Source organism: Geotrypetes seraphini, chromosome 2 (genome assembly GCF_902459505.1).
Source record: "Geotrypetes seraphini chromosome 2, aGeoSer1.1, whole genome shotgun sequence".
In the NCBI taxonomy this organism is placed as follows: Eukaryota; Metazoa; Chordata; class Amphibia; order Gymnophiona; family Dermophiidae; genus Geotrypetes; species Geotrypetes seraphini.
In genome coordinates, this window is record NC_047085.1 from 120,699,531 (window position 1) to 120,710,960 (window position 11,430).

Consider the following 11,430-nt stretch of genomic DNA (forward strand, 5'->3'; position numbering starts at 1 on the left):
GGGGTATCGGTTCGGATGGTACCACTATTTCTTTCTAGGGGGGTGTCATCCTTTCTTTTATGTCATGCTCGCTTTTCCTTCCTTCTTCCTGGGAGGAGAAATTGGGAGCAGTGCTTTTATTCACTGCATTTTTTGATACGTACGTAGCATTCTCCGCGAGCTCGGTTTCTAACGACTTTTAGTTGTTTATATCTCCTTTTTGTATTCTTCAAGGGATGCCTCAAATGTATGGCGGCGTCCGAAGCCTCCATCGCTCGATGGGTCCAGGAGGACATTCTTTATGCTTGCTTGCTGGCAGGGAAGTGGTTGGTGAAAGAACTTCATGACCATTCCGCTGGAGCGATGGCTACTTCTTGGGCTCGGCCCAGAGATTTTTTCCTTGGAGGAGATTTGTCTCGCGGCTAATTGGTCTTCCGAGAGTGCTTTCTCTCCGCATTTCTGCTTGGATGTGGGGGCGCAAGTGGTAGGGGCGTTTTGTGCTTCGGTTGTTGCAGAGGCGGCGTTTGCTTCCCACCCAGATTGAGGATTGCTTTGCTACATCCCATTGGTCTCTGGATTCATCTGCTGCTGTTGCTAGGGAAGGAAAAATTATTTTCTTACCTGTTAATTTTCTTTCCCTTAGACGCAGCAGATGAATCCAGAGCCCCACCCTTTCTGGATATTGTCTCTCAGTTTTTTCTTTTGCAACTTTCGCAGTTTGTTATTATGGCAGGTTGTTTTCTGTATTATTGCATTTTGAGATTTGTTATGGGAAAGAAGTTTTTTTACATGCTATGCCTATTGATGGTTACGGATGCTTGGGCAAGGAGCTATACTGGATAAACAGGAGGCGTGCCAGCCAATAGGACCACCTGTTAATCAGTTTCTCTATCTCCGCCTGCTGGTAGATGTGGGCTATCCCCATTGGTCTCTGGATTCATCTGCTGCATCTAAGGGAAAGAAAATTAACAGGTATGAACATAATTTTTCCATTGCAGGTTTCCAGGTCTTGCCGCGTCTTGTCAGATAGAAACCAAAGTTTCAGCCATAATGCTGTGACTTTCTTCAGGGTATGCTGTGAGGTCTGTAGTTTGTCTATGTAAATCCACTAACCTGATTGGAAACAGGGCAGTCCATTGGTTTACCAATTTGAATTTTGGTGGGAAAAATATTACGTGCATTTTCTACAGATCTGTAAGAGGTAGAAATTCATATGATGGAACAGAGGTTGTTAAGGTTCTGGATAAATATTGTAGTTGTATTCATGAGCTGTGATCTGGCTCTTTCTAGGTACATCTTTTGACATTACTGCAAATAAAGAACTGCTTACTGAGGCGCATGCAGTGACAATCCTAAGTCCAGGAAGAAGTGAAATATATAATACTAAAATAAAATTCATCTTTCGTGCATAGATCCCGCTAACTTGTTTTACACCAGAGTTTCTAAATTTTCTATCAATTACTCTTAATCAGGTAGAACTTTGGATGTCAGCTTTTAGATTAAAATTAAATTCAGAAAAAACTAAATTCTTCTTGGCAACACCCAAAGATAAAATTAATGACACCACGATACATGTGAATGGGTCGGATCATTGTCTTGAACAATCCTTAAAAATACTAGGAGTCACTTTAGACAAACATCTTACTCTGGAGAAACATTCCAACTTAGTGCTTAAGAAAAGTATCTCGATTCTCTGGAAACTCCGCACCATAAAAAAAATACTTCGACGATACCTCTTTTCATTTGTTAGTACAATCCTCCATTCTCAGCATCCTGGACTACTGTAACATCATGTATCTGGGCTCCCTCAAGAAAACCATCAGGAAGCTGAGGCTGGTTCAGAATACCGCTGTCCGCCTAATCTTTGGCTTGAAAAAATAGGAACACGTTACCCCTTTTCTATCATAAATTACCCTGGTTACCATTTGAATCCAGAGTTCTGTTCAAGTTCTCATGCATCTGCTACAAAACAGTATTTGGTATGCTACTGAGTTATCTTAACCCACACTTCAATTTAAATTACAACAATAAGAGCTCCCGCAGAATACATCTGTTTGCTTTTCCCTCACAAAAATTATGCCATTTCAAAAGGTTCCTTGAAAAAACCTTCTCTTTTCAGGCGGCTAAACTAAATACTTGGCTTGCCCAAACTGTGCTTGGGGCCTCTTCCTATCTTGAGTTCAGAAAGCAGCTCAAAACGCAATTATTCCACAGACTGAATTCTTAATGCATTTTCTCTCTACTATCCTTTACTACCTTTTCCTCATTACTACTTCCATTAAGATTGTTATAACCGTCCACTTAATGGCCTATAATTACCTCCTTTCCCTTTTCTTATATTATATACTTATAATCTGTTAACTTCAACGTTCACAATGTCTGTATTTTGATTTTTTAACTGCTGTGAACCGCCTAGAACTCTCTGGGTTTGGCGGTATACAAAATAAAATTATTATTATTATTACTTCAGGTTTACAAATTCACTCTAATCACACAGAACTTCATATTTTGTAGGTCATAGAGTTTTGTTTTTGTTTTTTAAAAAAATCTTCACTCATTTTAAAACCAGCATAAAGTGCAACATATTATCAATCAATTAACTCAATAGACAGCACTCAATTCCTTCTAATGATACAATAAATATAGATTTTTGGTTTTATTATTGTTATTATTATTTCAGTACTCCCCTGAAATTTGCGGGGGTTCCGTTCCAGGAACACCCGATAATTTTGAAAAACCGCAAATGCGGTTTTGCACCTGTCAAAAGACAGGAGAGGCAGGAGGGCAGCTGGGGTGCCGGCAAGTACAGAAAATCATTTGCGGTATGCTCTGAACGCCTCTTCTGTTACTAAAGTCAGGCTACACCAATCAGGAGCTGCTCTGACACGCAGCTCCTGATTGGTGTAGCCTGACTTTAGTACAGGAAGAGGTGGTCGGAGCATACCGTGAATTAGTGAGTCTGCAATTCACGAACCACAAATTCACGGGGGAACACTGTATTTATTAAATTTGTTATATTGCTTTCACCATCCAAGGATTAAAACAGTGTAAATAAAAAGGGAGTCCAAAAGATAGAAATGAAGGCCAATAATCAATAGTATGCATTCAACCACATACAATCATTGCCTGTACAGGGTAATGCCATAAATTGTATCTTAGTCTAAGCACCCAATGCTATGCACTTAGCATCAATTCTGCAACAGTTTCTTGGTATTAAGATTTCATCATAGAACATTAGCATAAGTCAGCCTTGGTGCACCATAGAAACATAGAAATATGATTCCAGATAATGGCCAGTCCAGCATCCACTATCACTTCCTCTCCCTAAGAGATCCCATGTGCCCGTCCCATGCTTTCTTGAATTCAGAAAGTCTTTTTCTCTACCACCTCTGCCAGGAGATACTTTTTTTACAGAAAGGGTGATAAATGTGTGAAATTATTTCTTTAGATTACTCCTGAGCCTTTTACCTAACCTCATTCTACAATACGCCCTCTCACTGTGGAGTCTTCTTTCAGGTAAAAGAGACTTGCCATATAGGTATTTAAACATCTCTATTATACTGTATCTCCCCTCTTCTGCCTTTCCTTCAAAGTATACATATTGAGATCTTTAAATCTGTCCCCATATGCCTTATGATGTAGACTAAAGACAAAGAAAGGTACTTCAGACAAATGTACAAAATACAGGCAAAATTTATTTCAAACAAGCAGATTGTTGCATACAAAAGGACCACTTTTTACAGAATATGGGACCCAACATGGTCCGTGTTTCGATCCTTACAAATTAATAAGGAGAAAACTTGTTTTAATCTGTGATGACTCTTGAAACAAATCGTAATTATCACAGCTCTTAATAAAATAACAAATTTATCGTGAAGTTCTCAGACCTTATACCCGTTGATTCAGTGATATCACCAAACTGGGGTACTAGCAGGGACCATCATTGACTTCACTGTCCCTGGCCCAAACACTTAATGTATTGTCATACATCTTATGAAAACATTTATTTTGTTTTAAAAAAAACACCAAAAAACACTTATCTATATATTGTTGAGTTGACTGAGTGGTTGGGATGATGGATTTGTAGTATCCCCAGCAGTGTTATAGTGCTGTACAAAAACTGGTGCATAAATTAGTGCTAAAATTGATGCCTTGTCCCCCGACTCGAGTTTCGACTCTTCATCAGGAGGGGACTGTTAAAAGCAAAATTTATGTTAAAGACTATATTACTCTACATATTACTGAACCATGTGTCGACTAATAGTTAATATCAATCAAACTCTATAACTATATTTAGTCTAATTTCAAACCTGTTATAGGCGTTCTGAACTTTGACGGCACCGAGATGATCAACACATCTTCCTCAGGGGTCCCAAAGGATAGTTGATACCAAACACATGCAACAAAAATGGGTAAAATCCCCGGTGCAATCTTGGTTAAATCTAGATTGGTTGCACTTGGTCTTGGTGGGTTTCTTTCTAGGATCACTGGATTATGCGCTGATGGCAGAAGTTGGGCCCCTGCCCATTGGCACACCCTGGCCCTGCCATAGTACATATTTCTATTTTTAGTTGTGATTACAGATTCTGTACTTGGTGAGAATCTGTGTTCTACATTGTGAAGGAGGAAGAGTTCTTTCTTAGCATTGAATATCTATGTAAGATCAAGCCATGCTAATTAGGCTCTCAGACTGCTCCTTTAAGCATTAGGTATAATTAATACAGATAAAACACATTCCATTGGTAACTCAACAGTACTCTGTAGGCCAGCAGATCTGAAGCCTGGTGACCATTTGTCAACCTACCGGCCAACTGGAAGATGGTAGACTAGTGCTAGGGCTATCTGAGAGTCAAGTGTTAAAGTGTCTGCATATATTTCCAGAATACCAAAATACTGGTAATATGCAAACTGAATACTCTCCACCAATAACAGAAGTATGTGCTGTTGAGAGTGGATTGAGAAATATCCGAAGAACGATAGCAGCTAAGTGTTTTTTCTTTTTGGCCTAATGTGATGATTTCAGATCGTTGTGCCTTTGGGCCCTTTATTTACATTTTTTCACGTGTGGGGTTGTGTACCCTGGGTGCATTTGAACATTGACTTTGCAAGCTATTATAGTGCTTTTTCACTCTACAGTTTTGTTTGTGTGGGAGTGTTTGTGAAGTGGAGGTTTTTTGCCAAACGAAGCAGAACTGAGGCTTTTTTCTCCACTTCTTTTGTTTTTTTTGGTTTGTTTTGTTGTTCTCCTGCTGTGGTTGGCTGTATGAGTGTGTGTTAAGCCTTCTAGCGTTGCTGGGCATGTTCGTTTGTTCTATGTGGGGTTGTGTTTGAGATAAATATAAGGTATAAATCGCCCTTCTTTCCCTAGTTTATAAATTTCTTGAGAGGCCCCAGATAAATGATGTTGCAGTAGTCGAGCAGGCTTAAAATGGAAGATTGCACCAGTAAGCGGAATGATGCTGCGTCAAAGTACTTTCTGATGGTTCTTAGTTTCCATAGTGTTGAGAAGCCTTTTTTGATCAGCAACTCTGTGTGGATATCTAGAGTGAGGTAACGGTCCAGCATCACTCCCAGGATTTCTATGGAATCGACAATAGGTAAGTTCTGTCTTTTCAGGGAGATTGAAGTATCTTTGATTTTGTCATTCGGACTCGCCAGAAAGAATTTGGTTTTTTCAGAGTTGAGTTTCAGTTTGAACTTAGTCATCCACAGTTCAATTTGCTTTAAAGTTGATGCTAGGTGATTCTTTGTCTTGGGAGTCAGGCTAGTTAGGGGAAGAACCATGGTGATGTCTTTGGCATAGATGTAAAATTTGATTTTTAATTTCTGTAGTAGATTCGCCAATGAGGTTAGGTAAATGTTGAACAGAGTGGGAGATAGGGGGGAACCCTGTGGGACTCCACATGGGTTTACCCAGCGGGAGGATTGATTATTATCAATGTAGACTCGGTACGATCGTTTAGTCAGGAAACCTTGGAACCATTTTAGTACATTACCGGAGAGTCCAGTTGTCTCCAAGCAATCTATTAGGATAGTATGATCAACTAAATTGAAGGCGCTACTCAAGTCCAACTGAAAGATTAGTGCACTAGAACCCTGGCTGAATAAATTCAGGAGGGAGTCCAGCAATGAAGCAATAACTGTTTCCGTGCTGAACCCGGAACGAAAACCTGATTGGTTGTCATGAAGTATGCTGTGTTTATCCAGGTACGGTACTAAATCTTGGTTTACCAAGCCTTCCATCAGCTTTACAAAACAGGGAATGTTTGCAATGGGTCTGAAATTAGATGTCAACTTGAAAGATTCCTTGGGAGTTTTTATAATTGGTGTGATTAGTATCTGACCTAACTCCTTGGGAAATGTGCCAGACAGTAATAGAGAGGAGAGCCAATTGTGTAACTTGGCTTTGAAGTGACTGGGGCGGCTTTCATGATGTTTGATGGGCAACTGTCTAATCTGCAGTAAGAGTCAGCATATTTTGAGTAGAATTTGCAGAATTGTTGCCAGGTGGGGATAGAAAAATTATTCCAGTTCATGTCTACCCTGGGTTCGTCAATGTGTTGGGCGATTGGGTAGTTCAAATGGTTGGTTGTAAGATCGATAGGTTGTATCTTAGGTTATTGATTTTGTTGTTAAAAAATTCAGCCAGCTCATCGGCCGAAGGTGGGGAGTCTGTAGTGGGACGGGAAAAGGCCTGTATATCGTAAAGATTGTTGACTAGTTTAAATAGATTCTTAGTGTTGGTGTTGGGAAAGTCTATTTTTTGCACGTAAAAATTTGTGCGTTTTGTAGTTATAAGTTTTTTTGTATTCTTTTAATTTTTGTCTCCAATTTATTCTTCCTTTGTTATCTCCTGATTTCAGCCATTGTCTTTCCAGTTTTCGTAATTCTCGTTTCGCTGCTCCTAGTTCGGTATCAAACCAGCCGTCCAGGTTTTTATTTCTCATTTTTCTTAATTTGATGGGGGCCATCTTGTTTAGAATCTGCATGCTCGTATTGGTCCAAGAGTCTATAGAGAGGGAGTCTGAGTCTGAGTTTGACGTGATGTCGTAATGTAACCAGAATTCTGGTGAGAACCATTTTCCTAATCCTTTTTGCCTCCTTGGGCTTGGTCAGGGAACGTTTGACTTGCCAGTTAAATTGGAAATTGCATAAACGGTGACCATAGAGTATCAGTCCAAGTGGTTTGGTGCCAGAGCATTTTGGGGTGGGCTAAGTCTTTGGAAGAAAAGATAACTAGATCTAGTTGATGTCCTTTTTGATGGGTTCTTTCTGGGGGTGGCACAAGGAAGTCTAGAAAAGCGATAAAGGATAGTAATTCTTTGGTGTCGCCTTGCTCTACCTGCTCTAGGTGGATGTTTAGATTGCCAGACAATAGGTTGTAGGGACCAGCTGTTGATTTCGTAAGGAGGAATTCAAAGAAGGTATCCTTAGTAGTGGACCATTTCTTGGGAGGAATGTAAAATAGCATGATGATTAAGTCCTCTTCTAGTTGATCTGACCAGAATTTACAAGAAAGGATTTCGAGATCCACTGAGGATTTCGAAGCTAAGATGGTGGATTCAAATGAGTCTTTTACAATGATAGCTAATCCTACCCCTCTTCCCCTGCTTTTGGGCAGAGAAATGATTTTGAACCCAGGTGGGAGGTACTCTCGTATGATGATGACATTGTCAGAGATTAGTAATCAACAAGCCACTGTTGTTCAGTCTGACAAGTCATATACTGGTTTGTCTAATGCAACTAACTTAAAGGATAAGCAAGTATTGAATGCATCTACCCTTGGGGGTGCATCTATCATATGTATGGACCCTTCAGGTATCAATCGGGTATATAACCAGTTGCTTAATGCTTCGTCGGTCCAACCTTTATTAATTCAATGAATCACTCTCCTATTTATCTAAGTGTTATTTTTTTTTAGTGATGTATTTTTTTATATATATAAAACCTATCATTTTTTCAATAACAGACCATCACTTAGCTTATAGTGAGCCTGTGCTGTCTTCACCTCTCCCGACATGCATGTTTCAAAAAAGAAACCTTTCTTCAGGGTCGAGGGAAATGGTTTGAGGGAGCTGCAATTACAAGGCTGCAATTACAAGGCAATCGCAGCTCCCTCAAACTGTTTCCCTCGACCCTGAAGAAAGGTTTCTTTTTTGAAACATGCATGTCGGGAGAGATGAAGACGCACAGGCTCACTATAAGCTAAGTGATGGTCTGTTATTGAAAAAATGATAGGTTTTATATATAAAAAAAAATACATCACTAAAAAAAATGGCACTTAGATAAATAGGAGAGTGATTCATTGAATTAATAAAGGTTGGACCGACGAAGCATTAAGCAACGGTTATATACCCGATTGCTGCCTGAAGGTCCATACATATGATAGATGCACCCCCAAGGGTAGATGCAGTCAATACTTGCTTGTCCTTTAAGTTAGTTGTATTAGACAAACCAGTATATGAATTGTCAGAGATTAGCCATGTTTCAGTTAAAAGGACAAAGTCAGGGTTGGTCTCAAGCCAGTTTTTAACCAATTGTGACTTATTCCTAAATAGATCTAATATTTAGGTAAAAACCTTGGACCTTTTAAGAACATAAGCAGTGCCTCTGCTGGGTCAGACCAGAGGTCCATCACGCCCAGCAGTCCGCTCACGCGTTGGCCCATCAGTTCCAGGACCTGTATAGTAATCCTCTATCTATACCCCTCTATCCCCTTTTCCTTCAAGATATCATCTAATCCCTTCTTGAACACCAGTACCGTACTCTGACCTATCACCCCTTCTGATGGTGGGGGGAGTCAGTTGTTACTGAGTAGGAGACTTTCCTCAGCCTCCGCTGGTTTTTACAGAAAGGTCTGTTTGGTTTACGTGAGGGGGGTAAGACCGGGATTTAAAAAGGGCCCCATTTGGAACAGTCATGTATGAATCGATGGGCAGGTCTCTGGGGTTCTAAGTTGGTGTAACGGGGTCTTGTGACGATTGGGATAGGTGTAGAGTATAGGGCATCGGCTGATCTGCTTTTGTAGTAGGACCAGTAAAACATGAGAAACAGTATTAAATGCTGATTGACAGAAGCCATTTTGTTGTGAGATTTTTGACAGAGAGGAGGTAGCTTTAACCGGGGTTTTAACAGAGTGAGGTAGCTATAATTGGAGTGAGGTAATTGGCTAAACATGCAAATACTTATCAATTGTCCAGTCAATTGGCTAAACACGCAAATACTTATCAATTGTCCAGTCAATGGGTCTGTGGGAAGGTCTTTCAAGACAGGAGATGAGACCGCTCGAGGATTGCACCGGTTGTTGGAGAGAGGGAGTTTGGTGGAGTGGGGGAGTTTTTCAGGTTGGCTAACCTAGTGCTGCAATTAATCCAGGCTGTGAGCAGTTTCTGCAGACCCCGCAGGTTCGTGGCTGGAACGAGGCTGTTAGCTGAGCCGGTCTGGTGGGCTGAGGAGTGGCGTTTCGGCAGCTGGGCTTTCTTTCAGCACTCCCGGAGATCAGTGCAGTGATTACTGTCCAACCAAAGGAAGGGAAAGTCTCTAGTTTATTAGGATCCGCACGGCTTTCCGCAAAGGTGTGAGTCAAAGGCGGGTGCGCTGAATGGCAGTGTGCCATTAGGCTCGCCCTTTTCAAAGGGCTGAAGAAGACTTGGGTAGTCCTTGGGGGCGAAGCCAAAGGCTCCGATGATCGGGTCGGCAGGGCAGGGAGGGAAGATGGTGGTTCCCTTCCTCTCTGCACTGTCGGCCGAAGACACGACAGTGGCTCCCTGGATGGCCCTTTTCAAAGGGCTGAAGAAGACTTGGGTAGTCCTTGGGGGCGGAGCCCCCAAAGAAGAATTCCTTTTTCGCTGTGTTCAAAAGTGCCTGGGTCCCATTTCTGCATACATAGATATTACCCCACCCCAAGAATTTTAATTTGCTCTCTTCTGCCTAGCTCCGCCCTATATACTACTGTCACTACTAATTTCTGTAGCGCTACTAGACATGCGCAGCGCTGTACATCAGAATGCTTGTTGAGTACCTGAACAAATTCATGTAAACCATTCTGAGCTCCCCTGGGAGAACGGTATAGAAAACTGAATAAATAAATAAAACATAGAAGAGGCAGTCCCTGCTCAAAAGAGCTTGCAATCTAGTCAAGACAGACACACTGGACAAGAAGTTGCATCAATACACAGTGCTCAGGTTGGGGAATTACAGATATTGTTACACAACTGGACTACTGCAACTCCATCTACATGGGAATCAACCTCACTCTGATTCACAAAATGCAACTCATCCAAAACACTGCTGTCAGCCTAATCTTCAACCTGAGGAAATATGACTCGATTACAGACTTCATCAGGCAGCTGCACTGGCTACCTATCCCATCACAATTAACCTTCAAAACCGCATGCATCATTCACCGTATACTTTACGGAAACTCTGCGGCTCCTCTCATCCAATTCTTCTCCAAGGCATGGTCTACTTCCCGCAGAACCCTCAACAGAATACTTCTAAATCTCCCTTCCACAAAAAATCTGCAATACAAACGTGTTTTCCACTCCATGCTCACCTTTCTAGGTGTAAAAACTTGGAATGACCTTAATGAAATGACCGGGATGGAACTTAACTACACCATATTCCGGAAGAAAATGAAAATTCATCTATTTGACACTTAATCACCTGTATCCTCTCCTCCCCTCTCCACCCCTCTCCCTACCCCCTCCTCTGCCCCTCTTCTCCCACCCCTCCTGCCCCTTCTCCTTCCTCACCCCCCTCTTTAAGTCGCCTTGAGCCTAGCTAGGTATGAGCGACGCAGAAATAGAAGATTAGATTATCGTATTTTCACACATATAACGCGTGCGTTATACACGATTTTACAAACCGTGCATAACCATGCACGTTATATGCGTGAGCGCGTTGTACAAATTTTTTTTTACATAGTTCCCGACGTCCGATTCATCACCCCGAAGGACCACTCGCACCCCCACCCTGAAGGACTGCTCGCATCCCCACCCCGAAGGACCGCTCGCACCCCCACAGCCTCCCCCCTCCCCCTCCCGCATGGAGAAGCTGCCTACCGTTGTTTCTGGATGCCAGTGAGCCCAGCTGCTTCCTCTGCCGGCGGTCCCGCCCCTTCTCTGAGCCCTGCGCTGTACTGCTTCCTCTTCCGGCGGTCCCACCCTTTCTCTGATGTTGGGGCGGGCGAAAGGAGAGTCAGGGTGGCGAAAGGAGAGTCAGGATGGCGAGAGGAGAGTTGGGGGCGGCGAGAGGAGAGTCGGGGCGGCGAGAGGAGAGTTGTGGTGGCATGCGCGGTATACGCATCTGTGCGTTATAGTAAAAATTTTTTTACATAAATTTCTGTTCCCCGCGCGCTATACCCGTGTGCGCGGTTTACACGGGTGCGCAGTATATAGGTGAAAATACGGTAGATTAGATATTAGTGCTTAGCAGGTAGGGGAATTATAG

The 11,430-nt window shown here is 42.1% G+C and overlaps 1 protein-coding gene across 9 annotated transcripts in view; it reads left to right on the forward strand.

The window, feature by feature from the left end:
- The window catches only part of ST18 (ST18 C2H2C-type zinc finger transcription factor), a 684,113-nt gene that overhangs the window by 26,182 nt on the left and 646,501 nt on the right, over window positions 1-11,430 (forward strand). The window lies entirely within an intron of this gene.